At 43.3% G+C, this 23,572-nt stretch overlaps 1 long non-coding RNA gene across 1 annotated transcript; it reads left to right on the plus strand.

Annotated features, from left to right (window-relative positions):
- Nucleotides 1-9,257: 9,257 nt before the first annotated feature.
- On the plus strand, nt 9,258-12,417 carry LOC117851719 (uncharacterized). The gene is made up of 3 exons (XR_011898013.1): nt 9,258-9,516; nt 10,185-11,961; nt 12,056-12,417. It is a non-coding gene; the product is annotated as an uncharacterized lncRNA (long non-coding RNA).
- Nucleotides 12,418-23,572: the final 11,155 nt, after the last annotated feature.

Here is a 23,572-nt window from a genome sequence, read left to right on the forward strand (position 1 = left end):
CAGGATAATATAAACCCTTTTTCTATTTATATATTTTCTCTAAGCATATCCCCGTGGAATAATAGCAAGTCGTGCAAGATTGTATTTCTTTTTTGTCTTTTTCATTCCAGCCTAATAAGAAGATTAGTTACCTTTCGGAGAATAAAAAACTATATTTAGCCGAACCAATTGGCTTGGTGCGCACGACGGGTGAGGAATTGTCTGTCTCCTGGAAAGCATGCCTAGCCACGAGGAAACGGGAGATCGAATGGGAAGCTCATGCGACTTCAGATAGTGGGGAAATTATATTTGCTCGGCCGTTAGGCTGCCCATTTCAGCTACATGAAATTCAGAACAGTCGGTGCAACGACTCCGTTGCATTCCTTTCGACTTCGTTCTGAAAGTAGACTGAATGGCGTTCAACAACGTCAATGCTATCTACTATCGTCATTAATCACAAGTCGGCAGGAAAAAATGCTACAAATCATCAGCAGAAAACAGATACATATACTAGAAAATGATGAATGTTCTGTGCTATAAAACACCGGATTTTTTTTCACAAAATTGACGTGTTACCCCAAGTTCACTCGATTTCCCTACGGCTTAGCACTAGGGTGATTTGGAACATGAAAAATTTTATCTTGCTCCAGCAGGTTTTATACCTATTTGATTTTTTTTGGAAATAATAACTGTGTTTTGAAAGGACCGTAATAGTACCTTCGTGTTTATTTTGAAACTTGATAAATATATCTTTTGCTCGCTGCAGGTCTGGGCTATGACTTAGTCTGAATCAGTCGAAGCTTTAGCACTCGACAGTGAGTAGTGACCCAGTGAGAACTGTTTTGGAAGAGGATCCTGAAATCCTAGTATGAACAATGCTTTATTTCCTCTTCAATCCCCACTACGGAAAAGCATCATGAATCTTTAAAGGGCTCTGCATATAAACAAGACACAATCACACATCTCCCCAAACTTTCTTTCTCTCCACTTTTGACAGTGAGGTATCAAGCTAGAGCTAGCTTTAGCATGGCTTGAAAAAATGCCAATGAAAAGTGCTGCAAGGCCTTGCAGGCTTGCACTGGCCTCAACTAGCAAAGGATCAGCTATTGGGAGAATCATGCTTTTCTGGTTGTTTACTTGCGACTGATTGGTTCCCCCTTCTGGACAAGGGGGAAAATGATGGTGCTCTGCTGCTGTGGACCAAATCTTGTAACCAGTAAGCTGATACGCTATATATTCGCCTACTGATTGGTTTGGTCCACTAATGCTACATGGTTAATCAGTAGAGGTTTTCCCTTGGGAAAAGAGAGTAAAATGAGCCTTGTAGCCGGGAAAAGGAAAAAGAAACTCACTATGTTTCCACTGAGTTCTTGGGTATGTCTTCCTAATTGGGCAAACTTTGTCCGTCTAGCAATCAAGTATTGGACACATTTTGGACTTGGAGATGAGGTTTTGCACATGTTTTATGTAGTTTAGACAAGCTCTAGTGTCTTTTATTGGAAGGTGTAAACCAAGGCTGAAATCACTGTCATTACTTTAATATAATAAAGTTCCTATTTCGGTAGACTTTATATGCTGAGTTTTTGCCTTGATGTGGGCGAAAGGAAAGCACGAAAAGAATATGTATTGGAAAAATATGGTACGATTCTAGACATTATTAAAGAAGCCCTGCAAATCGGCAAACTAAGAGTTAAAGTTTGAGGATTTAAGGTGCCACAAATAAATTAAGGTAAAATATACCTGTTTGCTGTACAAGATGGAGAAAAATTATGCGCCTTACAAATATGAAATGGTTGGAGCATTTGGTTTCCACATGAGCAGCGAGTTGGAGCATTTGGTTTTACACGAGCAGAGAGTATTTCAAAGGTTGTGCAACATTGGTTCTTCTCGAAATCAATTATTGCTACGAACATAAGTGGCATAATTATGCATGTGAGTTGAAGACTAAATTTAAATTTGAATATCTATCCAACACAAAACAAATAAATCGAAGCAAAACCTCTAGTGCAATTTACAATGATCAGTTCCAATCTTCCCTTTGTGTTTTGATGACACTTTCAAAGCCGGATGAATTATTGTTTTGACTTTCGAAGTGAGCAACGAGTTTTCAGGGTTTTTTTTTTTCAAAAGTTAGGGTGGCTTTCACCTCGATATGTCTCGGTATAAAATGCACTCAATTGCTTGGCTCATAGAGGTGACGTCCCTCGAAAAGTGGCTTCCAAACAACACCGGAGAGTGACAGTCCTACTCCTCAGGAGGGGGATAGTAGAAATTAAAGTAGGAGTAGGAGAAGAAAAAAAAAGGCGGGAAAGCTACGTGTCATCTAACAGAAAAACAGCACGCATGCTTTTTAAAAGCAGCGATGGATTTGTATAACGTCATAACGGCATGATTGGATGTTGTGAAGGGACGGGAGCATCACTAGCTAAATCTTGTTGATTAAGCTAACGGGGAAGAGGATATCATACCATTCGAACGCGTATGTGTATATAAATTAAGAAAAAAAAACATTGGCCAATCAGGCAATCACTGAAATTAATTGAGACACGCATCATTCCTCTGCTGGCATGTCGCCACAGATGTTGATAGTGTTAACCTAAATGTTGTTATTGTGACGGCATAATATAATAGTAAAGCTGAGCAGATATTCCTAAAAATTGGAGAGAAATGGAACGAAGAAATTGAGCACTACCAATATCATTTAGTGAGAAAACCTGGGGAAACCACAGGCCAAGACATACTCAAAACTGTCTTGAAAAATCGATCTAAATCGTAAATCAAAGACATGGAGTTTAATTATTGAATCCTTCTCTAATACTACCATATACTAACCTTAAATTCTAGAATGCTCTGAACCAATAACCTTCTGACGACTAATTTGCAACAACAATCGACCAGTAGGACCTTCAACCTGTTCGCTTCAGCTTATCAGCCGACTTATCAGCCACCGAATAATATTTTTCTCTCACAATAAATCAGCCGCTTCAGCTTTTCAGCCGGCTTATAAATCCTGCCGAACAGGCCTTGTTTCAATCTTTTTTTTTTGACTCGTCAGGCCAGTCCAAACGAGATGAACGACATTGCTCAGCCTTCTGTCAATGCAGCAAGATGCTGTTGACAACAGAACAGAGCAAGACTGAACGTCAGTTCCTTCGCAACTTCCTAGTATTTTTAGTTAAGTGAACAACGTCTTCCTCCAGTACATTCCCTCTATCAGTGCATAATACCACTGCCTGCTCAGTCCTAGATCAAAGAAAAAAATTGTAAATAATTCTGCTGTCTCGCGTGAGCAGCAAGCTAAGGTAATCGATCGGTTGGGTTGCCGCCATCATACCGAGTCACCACCAACCATCGGATGCCAGTGGAGTCGTCGTACGTGGAGGGTCAGGGAAGAATCAGCTGCCTGGCTGGGGTTGCCATTGCAATGCAAATGCAATTATTAGTGGATGGAGTAGCAGTAGCAGAGTATTAATTCTCTTAGAATCTAATCTGGAGTTGGCTCGGGATTTGGTTCCGGTTTTAGCAGCTGTGCGTGCCATATATTCGCGCTAGCCGCTTTGTTTAATCGTCTCCATTGATTGCCGATTCTGTCGGAGCCTATAATCAATAATCATCAGGGCTTCTTGTCCTGTGCTTGCTTCCTAAACGCGGAGAGAATCGGAGATCAGATTAAGCCAGTCAGGCAGCTTACCCGACCTGTTTGTTTGAGATTATAATCCACCTAGATTATATAAGCTGAATTATAGGGTATGGGTACTATGATAAAATACTAACTTGGAGCTACATTTGAACCACAGATAATCTGAAATAAGCTGTCTTGAACAGCTTATTGGTGGTCCCATAATTCTCTTTTACTCTACTACCCTTAGATTATAATCCTATAATTTAGGTGGGAAACAAACGGATTATAATTTAGGTGGGAAACAAACGGCCCCTTGATCTGAAGCCGCATGCTGTGTGTTGGAGCAACTGATCGACGATGTTGTCGGCTTGTCGCCTCACTTGTCTCTCCAACTCCAACGCGGGAACGAAGCTTCCGAACTGAATTCCAACTGGAATTCAATTCTGAATTCTGAACGTGCACGATAACTTTAGTGGCGGAGACTTTTGCATTGGTTTGGTCATCACATGTTTATTAATGACTGACCTTTTGCAAGCGATGACACGATGAACCTGGCTCCCTAACAACTATTCATTCTGTAAATTTTCTCTTGTATTAGCCTTCAATAATGCAGTTTGTTTGTTTAAAAAAAAGGGCATATTCCTATGTGTTAGTTGCTGCAGCACCGCTCGATGACTTAATTTACACATAAGTAGACTCAACCGCATTAAACTGATGAGATGCCTTATAGACTATAGTCTGATCTTCCTCTAGATATTTCCAAGCTTAGTTAGTGGACCTGCACAGCCTTCGTTGCTTAATTAAGAACGAAAACAACACGGGGAATAAAAGCAGGGTGCAGTTTAATCCTGTTCGTCAGAAAACGACCTGACAGGAACGAAGCCATGTGAGATTTATTTCCAAACCCGCAATCAATTTCGCAGAAATCAAGTCTACGTACGTGATGTGCCCGCGAAACCTAGCTAATCCATTCGTCAGTAGCCACAACGTGTTTGATCGATCAGTCGTCGTGTGCTGCCATACACTGGCCGTTCGTCCATGGATGCATGGCACCGTGTTTGATCAGTTAAGTCACCTAGGGTACGTGATCAGTGACTGTACTTAGAGATGATGAATTTGCAGCATTATACATGATGGCGTCGTACGTGGTAAGTTTTTCCAGTTCGCACCTGACGAAGACTGTCACTCGTCTGTCAAATTCTAGTTGCTACCCAAAGCCAGAAATTAGGCTTTGCGCAGCGTACTTGGCTTGCGTCACTAGACACTAGGCATACGATACGAGAACACTGTATGGGCCCGTATGGCTGGGCCAATCAGACTATCGGAGCATGAAGACGAGGCCCAAACCAGCAACGCGAGCCAATCAATATCGCCTTACGTCACCTTCGCATGTCATGGACGAGCACGCACCTGCCTCACACGCACGCCATGCACGAGCACCTTTCGCTCGCGTCCCTTCTCCCCCATGGCCATTGGAAGGAAAAAAAAAATCCTCGTCATCTTCCTCTCAGCGTTGGTACTCCGGGGGCAGGTGGATGAAAACTACGTGACGGAAAGATCCTGAGAGGAAGGGCGATGGACGTGAGCAAAAGCAGAGATGATCAGGTCAATTCGATCGGGCTAGCACACACCCAGCAGCCACCACTCGAGATAAAAAGCGAGCGAGCGAGAGAGAGAGGATGCTCCAATTATGAGGGTGTAGGAGCGAAGAGGATCTTGTAAAGCTAATGACAACCCTGCCGCTTGATTAGCGAGGAAATAAAGCTGATGGCGATCACAAGAAACAAGGGTGTGCGTATTAGTTAGGGTTGTTAAAGATGGTGACCGCGTACGTGTCACTGTGTCAGCGATACGAGGAAAAAGCAGGTAGCTAGTGTGAAAGAGTCTTTACCCGATTGTTACGGTGGATTCTTTACCCAAGGAGGTGCTGTCGGCGGCTGCTACTCTGATGGAAATAAATGCAGCAAGAGGAAAGTCCGAAAGTGACGGCATAGAGAGAGACGACGCTTTTCTACCCGTGTTGATTCTCCAGGAACATGCATGCCTCGCGATCGTCGTAGGTAAGATGATTTTAACCTTTCACCCCGGGTTAAAAGTAAACTAAAAAAAGGCTTCGGCTTCCACAATTAGCAAGATGTCAAATCTGATACTCCCTCAGTTTCAAATTATTTGTCGTTTTAGCTTTTCTGGGTACATAGTTTATGATATGCACTTAGATAGTGTATGTCTAGATATATAATAATATCTATGAACCTAGAAAAACCAAAACAATCTATAATTTGGAATGGAAGGAGTAGACCTTTCTGTCAGCTACAGACAGATCGAACTCCACGTTATGTTTTTTTATAGTGGATGACCTGATCCTCTCCGTTTTTTGAAAAAAATGACTCCCTACTACTATCCAAATTGTAAGTCATTCTAATTTTTTTAAAGGCAAAGCATCTCAAATTTAATTAGCAAAGCATCTCAAATTTAATCAAATTTATATATAAAATGGTTTGATTATTAAAAAAGGTTAGAATGACCAGATGAAATAGCTCTGTAAAAATTTTGAAGTCCGCCGTCTCTGTGTTTTATCTGGCGCTGCATGTGATCCTCGCACGCCTTTGAGAGTTGAGACGTGAAGTCTAGCTAGCTAATTGTTCAGAAGCAGCTGCCCGCATAATTGTCGCTTAATTTGTTTCCGTTCACCAGATTTTGAATTAAAAGAATCACCTCATCAAAATTGAAGTGTTGCGGGAACGGGAGCCCCGCACATGCCCAAACCACACACCGGCCGGCAGCTCGCTGGCGGCAGTGGCAGCTGCAAGCAACGGCCGCCGGCAGGGTGCGTAGCAGTTGCCCACAGCACACAGAGACAGGAGGCACGAGTCCAGGCGTGCAGCGGGGACGCATGCATGGGGGGTCCGGACACGTGGGATCGTGCCAGATGGCACATGATCCCACGTGGAACGATCGATCAACGGCGGCAGCCAGCAGGCTGGTGATGGAGACAGACAACTGCCAGCACCTGTAAAGTGATCGGAGCCTACTCGCAGCATGATTGGCTGAGTTCCCAGGAATGATCCCCTGCATGACCTAGATCTTGCCTATCTCAACCTGATCCTGGCTGTGCCCTAAAAAAAATTCTGATCCTGGCTGGCCGTCGCTTGCGCCGTCGATTATACCACTGCCCGCCCGTTCTGTTCGTTCATGCCTGTTTATCACCTCATATTAGATCCGGTGCATTCCCGGATCTAAGAGGATATCCACGTCAACCTGTTAAGATTAGCCGCCCGATCCACCATGCTCACGAGATTGGCCGTCAGATGCGGGTCTGTTAGGGTTTCCGCCCGCTTTAAGACCCGAAACCTCGCGAACACTCTTGCCACATCGGCCTGTCATCCGTCAAGCCGCCGCTCTTTCTCCTGTCCGCTCCCGTCGCCCGCGTCGCCTCCTTCTTTCTCGCCGGTCCGACGATGGAAACAATGTAGTTGGAGATGCGACACGAGCAGATCTATCAGTTCCGTGCCTCCTCGTTGTTCAGCGTTGGCTAAAAGGAAATGCGACTTCGAAGCAAGGCGCTGCTTCCGGCCTCCGCGCCGCTTAATCCACCCTCAGCTGCTCAATTTGCCGCCGCCTCCCTGCTCCTCCTCCCCACAGTATCTCCCTCCCTACTGCAGGATCCGCTTCTCCCGCCGCGCCATCGTGGCGTCGTCTCCCGCTCCATTGTTGCCGGTCACAGCGGCTACCGCATGGTGCGGCTCACAGTGATTGGACCTCTCACAGGGAGCTGCCGAGGACTGGCAGGGCAGCAGGGGGATTCTGCCCTTGTTTAGTTCACCCCCAACTCCCAACTTTGGTACTATGCAAAAAGAAGATTCCCCATCACATCAAACTTGCGGTACATGCATGAAGTACTAAATGTAGACGAAATTAAAAACTAATTGTACAGTTTTGTTGTACTTTGCGAGACGAATCTTTTGAGCCTAATTAGTCAATGTTTGGATAATAATTCACAAATATAAACGAAACGCTACAGTGTGCTACAGTGTTGTAACAGTAATTTGGCACCTCCAAATTTTGGCAACTAAACAAGACCTCTATTTGAGAGGTCCCAGGGCCTGGCAGTGGTCAGAGCGGCGCCGGCGGCAAGCCACAGTGGGGGGGCTTCCCGTCAACTCCTGTACACGTCGCTAAGACCCGTCGTCGGTCACCTGCTCGGTGAAATGCCAGCACCGGTTTGCTCTGCAGATCGGCAAACAAACGTGCAGGCGTGCAGCTATGCTTCGTGCAGTTCATTTCTCTGTTCACTGCTGTTTCTTTGCCGTATATCTCTGATGCAGCGATGCCATCAATGCTGGAAGCCAAGACGACTTCCAGAGAGGGATTCCGCCTGTGGGCTAGCTCATGCTGCACATCGCCGATGAGTCCTTTTTCTCACCAAAGAAGCCAAGCAAACAGGTCAAGCTTTTCTTGCAATTTGGTGATCCCACTGTTTTTCCTGTTTTCTTTGAATTCAGTAAAAAGAACAGAATTTACTCCACTTGACTGAACATTTGTCAATTAAGGGCGTAGATACTGTTTTCTGAAGTTCAAAAGCTTATTTTCATGAGCCAAATTTTATGAACCCGATGGGATTGGCATTTTGAACTAAGTGCTAATCCTGTGACAATCTTCTTTCATGAAATTAACTTGCAAGATCCTTAACTCTACATTTCAATTGAGAATCTCTTGGTAACCAATCATTTATTGGTGTTGAGCTTCAAGTGCTAATCCTATGAGTTAATCTTATATGCTTTGCATCTTTATGTCAATACTCGATACACACTGAAATCATTAGATATCAGTTTGGCTAATTGCCTTAAGGCCCAAGGACATGGCACAAATTACTTTTTATATTCAGCTTTAGTAGTGATTGCTAAAATTTTCTCTTTCTTAATGAAGCAACTGATGTTTTACTAAAGGCACATAACGTGGATATAAAACGGCAAAGAAATTCGTGGAAACAGCAGTGAACATAACGTAGATATAAAACAGCAGAGAACTTCTACAGCAGATTCTGAAACATGAAGTTCATCCATGTGTTGATGTGCACATTGGCAAAAAACAAATTTCTGAACTGCGCAAGTGCTCGCATGATATAATGTTAGTATTTAGATAAATAATGTGCACCGGCTTCACTTTGGTGGCTTAAAATATTTGTCCACACAATCCTAACAGTAAGCAAGAAATAGCGTCAAAGCTTCTTTCCTGCGAACTGCCTTTCAAAATACTCAAGAAAATGCCTCAATGCAAAAATATTTGGAAGCTTGAGAAGTTCAGAAATGTGGCATCATATAGTTCGCATTCTGCAAATATCTCTATAGGAATTTTGACACTATGCTAAATATTGTTCATAGACCTACAATCTTATTGATACATGTGTCTATATCATCGTTCTTAAATCTCAATTAGCACCATTTATACAAGAGTAGCAATGTGCACATACTCTGCAAGACTGCAACAGCGCCAACAAGATCATGGGTACTGGCGCGCCAGATTTCTAGTTTTGATTAGAGCTAAAGATCCCATCCTAAGGCCCATGCAAATCGTGGGGCAAAAGGCCGGCCCAAGAGACCAAACTGGACCCCTGACCTGGCTGGAGTAGATAGACACCTACTTGTGGGCTACGAAACGCATCGTCGACAATGGGCTCGCCTCCGCTTTGTGGTGAGGCCCAACTCAGCGTCCTCCTCCCCCACCTCGGACAGAGAAGCGAGAAAGCGTCTCCGCCGCCGCGGCGGTCGTACAAGCCAGCGGAGACGCGTGGGACGGAAGGCGTAGCGCTCGTGACGACGGCGCCCCCGATTCTGCCACCGCCAGGGCCGCCTCTGCGCCGCCTCCACCCGGCAGGCGATTAGGACCTCCTCTCTGCCCAACGCTTGCGCCGTAAGGTCTCTCCCTCGCCCCTCTCGAGCACCCACAGTCCAACCCTTTCTCTGCAACCGCAAAGTCTCGACTCTTGAATCGTTGGTTTGCTGGTTGCTTTCGCAGGAATTTTGTTGTCTTTCTTTAAATCATAGTTTCCTTTGCCGCAGAGAATTCAGTAACAGGCGAGTTACCTTTTCACTTCATTTCTACTATGTAACTGATTCATGTCAAGTGTCAGTGTATTGTTGCGATAATATTCCGCAAGGGATCGGTCAATGACTAGCGTTGTTGTGATGCCCCTTTTGGCTGGTTATTGATCTCTCGCTGCTTTATTAAGTAGTGGTTCTAACGTGGTTCTTGGTGTGTATTGATGATTTGTTCAAGTGTGCTACATTCTAGGACAATTTGTTTATGATTTGACAGCTTAAAATGCCAGTGCCTTGTACTCTTTGTTCATATGAGATGCTTGATGTATCAGAATGATTCAGGGAACAGGTACTAGAATAATACTCGGCTGCACAATCTGAACCTAAAAAGATAGTAATTGACGATGAGAAACGATTAGATACTGTCCTTGAAAAGTATTCATTAATTGAATACCAGTAACTGCATTTTGGATCATTTTTAGTTACAATTTTCTGTTGTGATCCCTGTATTCTGTACTTTATTTGAGATCCATTCGTCACTACAGGATTTGTATGACACAGTTATGAAGTCATCAGTGGATCGCCTCTCTCCTCGGTTTCCCTGTTAGGAACCAAACTATCCCATGGAGTTACTGCAAAAATACCCCAATGCTTTATGCCTGAAGAGAAAGCTTGTCGATTGTTACCTGACAAAAGATTCCAAGTCCCGTCGTGTCCAAGTCCCAAGCACTTAAGACTGACCTCTAAGCGCATAGGATCAGTGCATTCATAAATGAAACTGTGGAAGGGGGCAATTGCATCAAGATGTCGTGCATGAGTGGGATAATATCAAGTTGGCCCTTATTCCATAATTATTCAGCACTTATTCATGTATAGTAGTGTATTTTTCGTACCTGTTTGAGGAAATGGCATGCCTGCCCGCTGTTCTCTCTAGGATAATATTGTGTTCCCTTCACTTTTCCTGAACATCATCTTTGTGATTTTTGTAGATCTTGCAAGTTCTACATGTCTTTGCTGGCACATTTTATGTTCTTATAATATACTATTATTATCTCTTGCCGCAGCCATCTCTATGGTACAAGTCTCCTGTAAAAATAGCTACTGATACTATAAATACAGCATCAGACTCTATCTGCATCAAAGCTATAAGCAGGAATGTTTCATCTGCAACTCTTGGTCATGATTCTCTAGCACCAAGCTTAGTGCCTGTGAAATGTGAAAGCATTGATCCCAAAATTGGAGGTTCTGCAATAGTAAGTGTGGCAGTTGAATACCAGGATTTTCCCAGCCCAAGTCTGCCTCTTCAAAACTCTTCAGCACATTGCCCTGAGAGCTGTGACCCTTCTGTGCCAATAATTGTACCCACAGTTCAAACTTCCGTTCCGAGAGAAGTTACTGAAAACTTCTCCTCAGGATTAATAACTGCAATACTGGACCTAGTATGGAAACTAATGGTCATGCTCCCATCACACAAACTTCCGTTTCTGAAAGGCACAACTCTGGTTATCGAGATCTACAGTTCAGAATTCTGAATCTCTCAATATGAAATCCCTACATTCTGTAGTGCCAAGCACAGTACCGAAAATCTCGAAGCCCCTTCCAACTGCTATAGCACCTGAAAACTCATCTTATCCAGATGCTACAGGCAGTGATGCTGCAACATCAGCTGTATCACCTCAATTCCAGTCAGCAAGTATGCCCCATCAGTCATATGCAGGAAGTTCGGCACCTCATCCCCATGTACGAAGTATGGTGTCTCAACTTCGTGTACCAAGTACAAGTAAGATGCCTCAAGTCCAAGTACAAGGTACAATGCTTCGAAATTTCAAAAACATTGTGAAGCTTCAAGCTCAGTATTCTGGTGCAAAAAATATGATTCCTATAAGCTCCATACCTCTGCTGCCAACCGGAGCACCAAAAAGCATTGCTACTCCCAAATCAACTGGGGAACTGAAGTTTTATCAGTCTCAAGGATTAAATGTGAGGAAAAGAAACATCGATTGTGCAGGACTAAGGGCAGCTCTGAAAGACTCCGATAATACTGCAATTTCGACAACTGAAGGGCAAAAAGATTCCATCTTGAATATGCTGCCTGATCTTTTTACATGAGTTCTGTAGGTTGCATTTATCTTGGCGTTCTAAAACTTCTTTACTTGTTCTTCAATTAACATGATGCCACGTTACTCAGCTGCCGGGTGTGGAGCAAACGAGAAAGTGCCCATTCAAGGTGTTGATGCTGGCGTCACTGTCACTGTAGCAGCAGATGCACTTGTTGCGCTATCAGAGAAGGGAAGGTAGAAGGAATTCAGGCGATTACATCAGGTATATATCTTTTTTTTTATGCTGAAATCTGTATGCACGGTGCTGTTACCATCTCCCATCAGGCGCATCAGATCGATTTATGTTGCTCTGCCAGGTCTTTTTTGCAACTACGAACCCATGGAAGAAACCAGCTAAAAGTTTCTCTCACCGGACAAATTTCACCTCACCCTGTTATCTTGGATGGTAAATCAATGGTGGTCAAATCAAATGGACGTTTCCCATATATGCGTAGCTGGTTCTGATGGCGGTTGTACAGTTGGTTATGATGTCTTCTACAGTGGGATTTTCATATACTTGTACATAAGTCTGCAACTTTCTGAAGGTTCAGATCTGGGGCTTCAGCTTCAGCCTCATGTCCAGCTACTTTATGGCATACACATGAATCATGAAACTCGAAATCATTAGAAGTGAAACACCCAAATCACAATTTTGCACAATTCTTGGCTCGATCTTTTCTGTGGAAGTATGTGCTGGAATTCGGTCATTAAGTGATTACATATCCAGCTAGGTGCTGGAACTCGGTCATAAACTCGTAATTTATTCAGCTAGCGACTGCATCTAGTTTCTGATGTACCTGTCTACCTGAAGTACACTTACTTGCCAATGGGTGCTTTCACAGCACCCTTAAGCTAGAAGATTTATCCTGGCCAGATGAGGAGGGAGAACCAGATTCTGTTCCACCCCCCACATCGGTTACATCCGTAGACCACGATGTGGTTCATAGATTGTTTCTCCGTGTGCATGTGCTACCAGGTTTTGGACAGTTCGAAGTTGAAGTCATCTCGAAAGGACAGTGAGTGCTCGATTACGCACGGCGCAGCATGAAGCACATCCCTCCAATGTGGCTGTCCATTCGCCGGAGACCAAAAATCAAGTCCACTGCAAGTGCAGCTTCAAGGAGTGATTAAGGTATATGCTCTTACAGGTACCCATTTACTAGTTTTTGCACTATAAATAAGTACTCCCAAATTATAGGTCGTTTTAGCTTTTTTAGATTCATAGATATTATCATACATCTAGACATACACTATATCTAGATGCATAATAATATCTATGAACCTAGAAAAACCAAAACGATCTACAATTTGGAACGGAGGGAGTATCGTTTTAGTTCCTTGGGGAATTCTGTCCGCTAAATGCGGCCCTAGCATATCAGCATATGTGCTACTGGTCCACCAAAAAACATGCTACAACTCTACAAGTACCGGGCTACTGGCTCTATCAAATAGGAGTAGGTGGGTATATAATTAGTGGAAAACTATGCGAAAATTAGAGATATTCTATGCACAAGATAACTAGATAAAGTTGACATCTAGTACTAACTTTTTACCCGAGGAAGTGTGCTTTTTTTTTTTGCACCTTTGCGTGCGCTCAGACGCGTCAAATGCTGCGAAGATAACAAAGACTCATCATGTATATATATTGGAGTACTAATAAAAGTGGGCTGATGTAACGTGCAGTGCATCACTTGGGTAGCCTAGCTAATGGACTGGCCTGTTACACCCACTTGCATTGGGGTTAGCCATGGAGCGGCAAACGTTAATAAATCTGCCCTTTAGTTTCCTGCGACGTAGAGTGCCTCCATCCGACCCGTCGCATTCACGATTCACAAGCGACCGCCACTACACGGGCACGGCCACCGAGAGCTAGCTTATCCCGGCTGGTCAGATGCTGGGTGCATGCGACACCCACATCCACATGGTCGATCGTTGCCTTGACTGGCAGCCCACTTGCAGCTAGCCGCAGGCTTCGGCGTATATGTATCTCCCGCTGCACTGCACTGCACTGCACGCATGCTACTGGCACGGCATTTATTCCGGCTTGGAAGATGCCGCGTCGTGTGGTATCCGACGGGCGACGGCGGAGACGCCGTTGATGGACGCAGCTGTGCTCTGTGCTGCGTATCGGTGTGTATCCTAGTGGCCGTTGATTCGTGGCCCGCCTGGCATGGCCGGCGGCTTTGGCCGTCTTGTCCCGTAGCGGCGCGGATGCCGCCCCCCGAATGGGTGTAGGGTTTCGCAAAGGCGTATCGTATCGTAGACGCCTGCATCCTGATGAAGACGAGAGAAAAAGCGGTTGAATGGAACCAGTGATTCTAAAAGGAAGCGTGTTTTACTTGCTCGCACAGTCGCACTTGTGGATCCCGTGAAGATGTTTGGCCGGTAACAACGTGTAGAATCGATGTAACACACTAACACAATAAAGCAATGACGGAAACTAGAAAAAATAGGACGAAGAGGTCCAAATGCATTATAAGATATAATAATATTCTGTTAGGGTCATCAACGAATGATCCTGTAACATTTTCTTCTACCATTTCAAGCCTTCAAGGTGTGAAAATGCATAAGCAGTCATTAGACTTGTATAATGGAGTGTTATTCAGGTCCAAGAACCTTAAAATTTCAGATTCGCACCCTTTAAACTTGTTAAATTAAATGTGTCATCCAATCTAAAGGGATGATAAAGTATCAAGATTTTTCATTCAAATACATGGTAAACATTTGTGTGGCATAACGGGGCGCATGAAGCATGATGGAGTTCTGATATTAATCATATTTTAATCTTGGCAACACTAGTAATGAAAATACTATAGCTAAAGTTCTGCATGAAAGATAATTTTGTGTTATTGCCGATCCATATTGTCGGGGATAGATCCCAGTATCTGCAAGGAAGAAAGAAGATGGCGGAAGGAAGAAGACGGACTCCTACTTGGATTCCCCTGTAATCCTACTAGGACTCATACCCTATAATTCTACTAGGACTCCTAACTTGTAACCGACTAGCAATCTCGCCCCTGGAGTATATAAAGGAGGGCAGGGGTACCTAGATCGGCAGAACCATAATAGAGGACCAAATCCTCAAACCAAACAACACCCAAACGCAGGGCGCAATATACAACACCCCAAACAGGACGTAGGGTATTACGCTACTATGGTGCCTTGAACCAGTATAAATCTGTATCTTGTGTCCTCGCTTTTACCTTTGAGTTCTAGGTTCGATGATTCCCCATCAACCAATCTACTACCTCGGGATACCCCTCGGTAGGTTGCCAAGTATAAAACACCGACATCTGGCGCGCCAGGTAGGGGTGATCGTCGAGATCATTGGGCGAGCTTGAAAGACCTCATCAAGATCAATCTACTCTATAAGACAAGAACTTTGTTCTCTCATCCAATCGACGACTCGGTGTGCAACTGCGTCGGAGTCTGAGGTGAAGTCGCTGGACAGGCTAATTCTGAGCTAGCATCTGTTCTCGCCGAATTGGAATTTGAAACGGAGTGCGGAATGGAGCAATTCACCTGCCGCCGATCGTCTCCAAGCATCAAGATCGAGCTGGATGGAATTGGACGGCATCAAGACGGAATCCTACATGGAATCGATTTCCTTAGTCGAATCCGAAGCGGAGACTGATCGGAAATGGAAAAGCACGCCAAGCATCAAAATAAAGAAATAGTTGCCGCTGTTCCCTCTGGCGCTGGAAATCAATAGTGCATTCAGCTTTGTGCACACCAAAAAGCTACCAGAAGGACTTTAGCTTGCGTGGCAATGCCAACAAATCTCCGATGATGCGATAGACTACTTCCGCATGCAGGGCAACGCGCCGAGTACTTTTTTGTATATGCCTCTCGACGGAAATTACCCTCCAGAGCTACACTTTGCCAATTATTCCAAGGGCATGTTAACTGACATCCATGGGCTTGGTCACCGAATTACGGAGGCTATAGCCATGGATTTTATGCACTGAGTTCCGAAAGCTCCGCCAACATGCTTGGTACATCGAATTTCGGAGGCTGTGGCCACGGGTTTGGTGCATTGAGTGCTGGAGGCTTGCAGCGGCTACACCCTAAGGAGGCACAAATCCTATGCGCGGCAGCACGCGCTCTCCTCGCCAAAAAGCTAGAATAGTCTCAATGACTTCTTTATGCGCAATCGCGCAGTCTTTTTATCGCAATACCGGCTACTTATTTTAAATGTCTTCTCTTAGCGGTCACTAATCTCCTCGAGCAGAACACGCCGTGAAAGCCTTGGATCTTCTGTCATGCCTAAATGCTAGGATGCGAGACAAAGATCTCCGTAGCAGTAGTGCCAGTATGCGTACACGAGATAAAAATCTCACACGCAGTGGCAATGGCTAAACAGGGGCTGAGAGCCTAAACATAATAGGCTAGGCTAACTAATCGGGAAAAATATGGCCGAAACAAGAGCATGACACACAACATTTACATTATATTCATCACTGAATAAATTTCAGTAGTTCCAATATTCTACAAATATGCTAGATAATGTATGCATCTCTTTTTGCAGGTCAAGCTTCGGCGATGACTCTCCAAGATGCTCAGCGTACCTCCAATGACTCCGCTAGCTCCCAGTCTCGGGGGCTAAGCACCAATTACTACTCGTAATATCTCTAATGACTCAGCTAGCTTCCAAGCTTGGGGGCTAAGCATCAAATAACTACTCGACGTGGCTCCTATGGCTCACTTGGTGCATAAGCTTGGGGGCTGGATGCTGCAAAACTACTCGGATGATGACTTGCATGAAGATCAAGCTCGCTAAGACCCTTGGATTGATTATTTAATCATTCCAAGGCTTGGGGGGCTGAGAAGCTAAACCCAATAGTTGATTTTTTTCAAGACGAAGAAAGAAGATTTAAAATTTTATTGACTCTCAGCCTGATTCTTCGACTCAACCTAAGGCTCGGGGGCTACTCCATATGGAGTGCGACTTCCGCCACCCTCCCTATCAGCAAAGATGAAGATTACAAAATCAAGACGATCAAGAGCTTGAGCACACCATAGCCTCATGGCAGCTTTGAAGAACTTTGAAGATTCAGCCAGACAAAGTACTCGAGAAGCACTAAACTACTCGGTGAGGATCTGAAAAGTACTCGAAGACTGCTGCATTTGACTATGAAGCGCTCGAGGGCTTGTCGGGGATAGATCCTCAGTACTCACAAGGAAGGAAGAAGACGGACTCCTACTCGGACTCCCCAGTAATCTACTCGGATTCATACCTTGTAATCCTACTAGGACTCTTGCCTTGTAACCGACTAGTAATCTCACCCCCTGGAGTATATAAAGGAGGGTAGGGGTACCTAGATTGGCAGAACCACAATAGAGGACTAAATCCTCAACACCAAACAACACCCAAGCGCAGGGCGTAATATACAACACCCGAAACAGGATGTAGGGTATTACGCTACTTTGACGGCCCCAACCTGTATAAATTTGTGTCTTGTGTCCTCGCTTTTACCTTCGAGTTCTAGGTCCAATGATCTCCTACCAACCAATCTACTACCTCAGGATATCCCTCAGTAGGTTGCCGGGTATAAAATACCGACACATATGTAAAGTGGACTTCATTAGAAGTTTAGTCACAAAAGAAACTTACAAAGTTTTTAATCAATACAAGTAAAAACTTGTAGCGAAAGAAGCATGTAATTGTAAATTCTACGTTGCAGAGGATCTCTTTCCCTCACATAATGCGCTCCTACCTCCCCAGCCACACACACTCTCTGATCACTCATCTTTCCTAGCAGCGGGAGCTAATATAACCTAATATTTAAACTTTTATATATTTTTGCCAATCATTTACACAGTATATAAGTTAACTTTTGTGCAGTTCATAGCTCATAACCCTGATAGTGTATCTAGCTCTACCTCCTCTATACGCAATGGCGACTCCAATACCCTATCTTGCTAGTTCCTTCTCTGTTTCTGATATTGATTTGCCATTGAATAATACATGAATTTTAAAGAAACCAGTTTGATATCTTCCAATGCTCGAAATGAATCCTGCTTCAAATGCGGTTTTAATAAATCCACCAGCCAAAAGCATGCCACGTGCCCATACGCACAAGGCGACAGTCCAAAAGGATCGACGCGAGGAAGTGAAGGGAGAAAAAAAAATCTATTTTGGAACGGGGAAAGTAAGGAAAAGTTGAACGGAACTGGAGCAAGACGTAAGCACTGCTCCAAATTTCTAAAGCTGTCTATAGTTCTTTTTTTTTTTTATAAAGAAGCTGTCTATAGTTTGGCTCCAGCTTGGACGAAGAGTCAGAGTAGTAGGGGTTGTTTGGACAGCAGGTACTAAACTTTATACGTGTCACATCGGATGTTCAGATGCTAATTAGGATGATTAAATATGAGCTAATTATAAAACTAATTGTAGAACCTCGGAGCTAATTCGCGAGACGAATCCATTAAGGCTAATTAATCCCCCATTAGCAAATGATTACTGTAGCACTACATTGTCAAATCATGAACTAATTAGGCTTAATAGATTCGTCTTACAAATTAGACTATCTGTGTAATTAGTTTTGTAATTAAACTATATTTAATACTCCCAATTAGTATCAAACATTAGATACTAAAGTTAAAAAGTTTATCACGTGGAGCCAAACAGCCCCGCGGTCGACCAGCAGCAGCCTTGTTCGTGGCTCCAACAGGAATATTCGTGGCACTCCGTCCCGTGTCAGCTGGCTCTGGGATTAACTGTGGCAAAGGAACGTGAGCGACCTTCGTGCTCGGTCGCACCGGCCACACCCGTCGCAGCTGTCAAAATTAGTCGGCATGGCATATACTTATACTTGGTCAAATCGGTTGGATATGTTACGCCTAATAAGCTTGCAGTTTTTTTTTACAACGTGGCGTTTCTACCTTTCGACATAGGAAGGAACGCGAAAGTGGTCAATTGGTCGGCATGCATGCCCAATGCTAATGCTTTAATTTGTGATCAAATGGCTTGTTGATATTACATGTAGGCACCTAGCTAGCTCGCTACGATTTTCTTTTAACGGCTTGACATGAGAGTAAGGCGTGATTTGAATATATACTAAGTTTGTAGCTATAGATTCAGATCATCATAAGACAATATACAGTCGTGAGATAGGTTTGGATGGGGTATAGATATTGTAGGCAAAGAGAGACCGTATGTAACAATGCACTTAACCTAATAGCCATGGCTTTATAGAGGAAAACATTTTTCAAAGAGAAACAATCGCTAAATCAGGTCATATCCTCTGACACTATTTTTATATAACTTTTTTAAAAAAACTTTTGCAGAAAAGTTGTTCAACACTTATTTCAGAAACCTTTTTATGTATTTTACAAAATCTTTTCTATACAAATATTTTGTAAAAAAGTTAAAGAGAAAAATAAAAAAAGGAAAAAAGTGGCGCACACTCATCAAGCTCGCCGCCTCTTACTATGTCACTTGAGTACATGGGTGAATCGAGGAAAAATGGAAGGGAAGGCTGAAGCTAAACATTCTAAACTAATTCACCAACAGGATGACATAAATTCATGATATAAAATACTAGATCAACATAATGGTCTAACGTAATTTCATAAAAATAGAGAAAAGTACATTATGAGTAATAACTAAGAAACGACAAATATGAATTTTTTCCATACAAAACCATGTATCCAAAAGATTATAGCGATGCCCATTATTCTTGTTCTTCATGAGAAGCAATCTGCACAAGGCAAAATAAATTAGTGACAAGGCAACTAATAACTCCAAAAAATTCTGAAATTAGAAGAGATTTAAGCTTACCACTAAGTTCTTCTGAAGCATTCATACGCAATTTTGCTGCACAAATATGTCTTTATAAGAGACATATACGAAAATACCCTCTCAACTGAAGAAGTTGCCAATGGAAGTATCAATTAATTCAATGAGCCGGTAAACCAGTGGGTAAGATGTATTCATTTTGGTCTGGGCCATTATTTCAGCAACATTTGAAAGTTCTATACATCCAAGAAATTCCTTGTTTCTTCTAACACATCCATGGAATTCTTGAAGTTCACTTGGTATAATCAAAATATGACCAATACCGAAATCTTTAGCATATATTTCACCAAGTCTCACAAGCTTATCCATATCAAAACTAGAGGAGTTACCTGTATACAGTGCAGCCATGCATACTAACAACTTTGAACTAACTTTACTAAATTGATGATTCATCTATGTCAAAATGGCATCGGTGGCATCAAGAAAAATCTCAACATGGTCGAAATGCATATTTGTTACCTTTTGGTTGCCATGTGCAGATGTCCCTCTAGCATGTACTTCCTTATCCATATTTGGCACTTTGATGTCCCTCTATTATGACTTCACTCGCGTTTTTTCACACCCATGATAAAATGCATTCCTTCAACAATATATCTTGATCCTTTCTTTGCAAAGCATGTGACAAATTATTTACAATGATCAACAACTCTTATCATCAAATGCAGGATGAACACAAAATAAAAGCTTCCCATTTTACCAATTAAACCAAAAGCACCACCATACATGTTGGTTTAATAGAATACTTGCTCACAATCTCAAACACCTCCAAGATAACCTCCCACGTTACCAAAATATGATGCAATGTTTTAAATGTGAGAAAGGCTACTTTCTTGGTTTAATTCTCTTCTGATGGCAATTTCGTGATTCTCTACCTTTTCTAACAACCTATCATGGTGCTTTGCAAGCAAAAATTCCTTTTTCATATAAGATGCGCCCACAATATTAACTATGAAAGAAATATAGTTTTTTAGGGCAAATCGCGAGAGCTTTATTGATTAATCACCGGGTTACAATCCTTGTCGACAACCCCCTTATACAGTCCGGGACATTGTCGAGCCAGCATAATGTTTGGGATAGAGCCGAGGCCATGCACGCACACATGTGGGCAGCCTCATTGCCTTCCCTACGAACAAAGGAAACTCGAAAATCATGAAAAACCCTGCCTAACTCTCGGATTTCTTGCCGAAGACCAATCATTATACTCCGATCCTCCTCTCCTGATTGAAGAGACGCCACCAATGGGAGATTATCCAACTCCAGTATTACCTTATTGACACCGCGCCGCAATCGCCTCTGCAGTACCAGCATCTGGAAGGTGCTCATAGAACTGCGCCGACGCAGCCAGGACTGTTCCCTGCGCATCCCTGATAATTGCACCACCAGCACCGTTTCCTTGTGATTCAACAAAGGCAGCATCAGCATTCACTTTTGCCCATCCATTTGGCGGCCTCGCCCAACATCCATGCTGAGGTTGCTGGCGCTGGTTTGGCTTAGCATTCAGGCACACCAATTCGTCCAACATTGATGCGATGTGCCTAGCAGCTGCTATCGGACTCCAATCCTCCCGCCCATGTCGCCTTGCATTTCTGCCTGTCCACAGCGACCAGATTCCGCATATCACCTTGGCTGCGTCATCAATCGAGCAGTAGTCACCAGATAGCAAGTCTTTCGCCCATGTAGCTGGGTTCATACTCCTTTGCCGCCTGCCAGAAGCGTTGTGCCAAGGTACAATCAAACGCCACATGAAACAGAGATTCACCTTGCGCACCGCAGACCTCGCAGTGATCCTCTTGTGCGACATGTCTTCGTTTCAGTTCAGCTTTTGTTGGAAGATAGTTGTGGATTGCACTCCACCAGAAAATTCTCATCTTTGGTGGAATTTCTAGTTTCCACAGCCGCTTCCACCAGCCTGCCTCACCAGATGTTGTCGCTTCGTTCTCCCTCATAGCCTGCATGTGTCTCTGCTCATTTTTAAGAATACGGTAAGCTGACCTCACGGAGTATAGCCTCCATGTGTCTTTGAAAGAAATATAGTTAAAAAAATATGAAATAGTTGGAGTAGAATCTAAAACAGCAACAACCATTAATCGTAATTGATGGGCAAAACAATGCACATAGAAAGCATAAGGATTCTCATCACGAATCAATTACACCACGCTATTAAATTCAGCTCTCATAATTGGAAGCACCATCATAATCCCGCCATTTACCCCTTTGTAGATACTCCCTCCATACTCGCAAAGGAAGTCGTTTTGGACAGCAACACGGTCTCCAAAGTATTACTTTGACTCCTTATTTTTATAAAAATATTTATCAAAAAGTGATATATGTATATTTTTATGAAAGTATTTTTCAAGACAAATCTATTTATATGGCTTTCACATTTCCAAACTCAACAACTTAAAAGTTATTCATGATTTATATTCCCAATGTTTGACCCAAGCCTTGTCCAAAACGACTTCCTTTGCGAGTATGGAGGGAGTATATGTCGAGGACTCATCAATAAGCATACCACAAATCTTGTCCACAATCATTGTTGCGACTTCCTCCATGTAAGCTTTTGTAAGATTCTTTTGGACATAATATTTGACAATTTTTAGAGCCTTGGTCATATGCAGGGGCAGACCCAAGAACTGGTTAGGGGTGGGGTTGATCCAAGCTTATTAGAAGATCAATTATTTTTTCCCTTGGATATTTGTCTGATTCTTAATTGACCTCCATTGATTTTTTTTTAGACTTGGACCAGGGCTGCAGCCTGGGCGCGGCAGCCCAGGCCGCAGATCTGCCACTGGTTATATGCATCCTTCATCATTTCAACCTTGCCTTTGTACCAGTCAACCATATCTATACGTACCCTTGTCGAGGGAAGTAGAAAGATTCATCATGTCCATGAAAAGAATCACCTTGCATTATGAGAAATCTTGCAACATCAAAAGAAGATGTTAAGTGAATCATGTACCGATTTTCTTCTTCCTTATTGTTTTTTTTCAAATTTTCTAGACATTCTTGTCTTTTGATTCATAAAGATAAAGTCATCAAGCTTCACCTTGCATTGCAATGACATTAAGAAGCATCATGTACCTTAAGTTTGTCCAGTGCCCTTTTCCATTTCTCATAACTTCAGGCTTTCCCAGATCAAAGAAACGATAACAATAAAAAAAATGCTGCATCCTTCGACTAACTATACTCCAACCAATCATAAGTCCCAACGCAATTCTGATGAAAGGGTCTCCATTCACCAATTTACCATGTGCGAGGAAATGTAAAACCAACAGGTTGTTGAGTTAGACCCTCGAAGCATATACCCTTTTTTACTTGATCTCTATAATCTCAAATGGGTACCTACCAATCGGTTTGCGCTTTCCAGGATCACTAATGATATCTTTATTTTGGGCATTTATGGTTGTCGTGTGTTCTCATTACTCTCTGGATTATGAGTACTAGTATTGCTTGAAATTAAACGAGCAATATTCTCTTGGACATCCTGCAATACTAGGAATTATTAACAAAAATTGAAGGAATGTTTAATACTTGATAACTTGAACCATTGACATGCATTGCAAAAATAGGTACTGAACTTTTAGACTTCACTTACCTTTTTTGAGTTGTTTCAAAGGCGGATCCCTGCTCTCTGATGTGCAGCCCATGGCCAAATGCCCGCTGCCCGGCCACCCAGCAGGCCGTAGGCCACAGCCGCGTAGGCTAGCCGCCCAGCGGCCAGCACCTTGGCCTTGATGGGTCGGCCGCACGGGGCATGGCCACTCCGATGTGGACCTGCCGTGCTCGTGCGTGCCGTGCCGGTAGGCAGGACGCGCCAGCAGGACGCTACGCACTGTGCCACTCGCCGTCCTTATTGAATCATCCCTCCCCACGGTCATGAGCCCGTGACAATGTCAACAACGAGAGCTAGGTATATTATTGCGTGATGGGTGAATTGGTACAGAGATTGTAGGGTGGATAGGGAGGGACAGCCCGTCGCCAAAAGCGAGAAAAATTGGATACTCCAACTATTGGGTTTCTAGTCTTAGCCTGACTG

Source organism: Setaria viridis, chromosome 4 (assembly GCF_005286985.2).
Source record: "Setaria viridis chromosome 4, Setaria_viridis_v4.0, whole genome shotgun sequence".
Classification (NCBI taxonomy): Eukaryota; Viridiplantae; Streptophyta; class Magnoliopsida; order Poales; family Poaceae; genus Setaria; species Setaria viridis.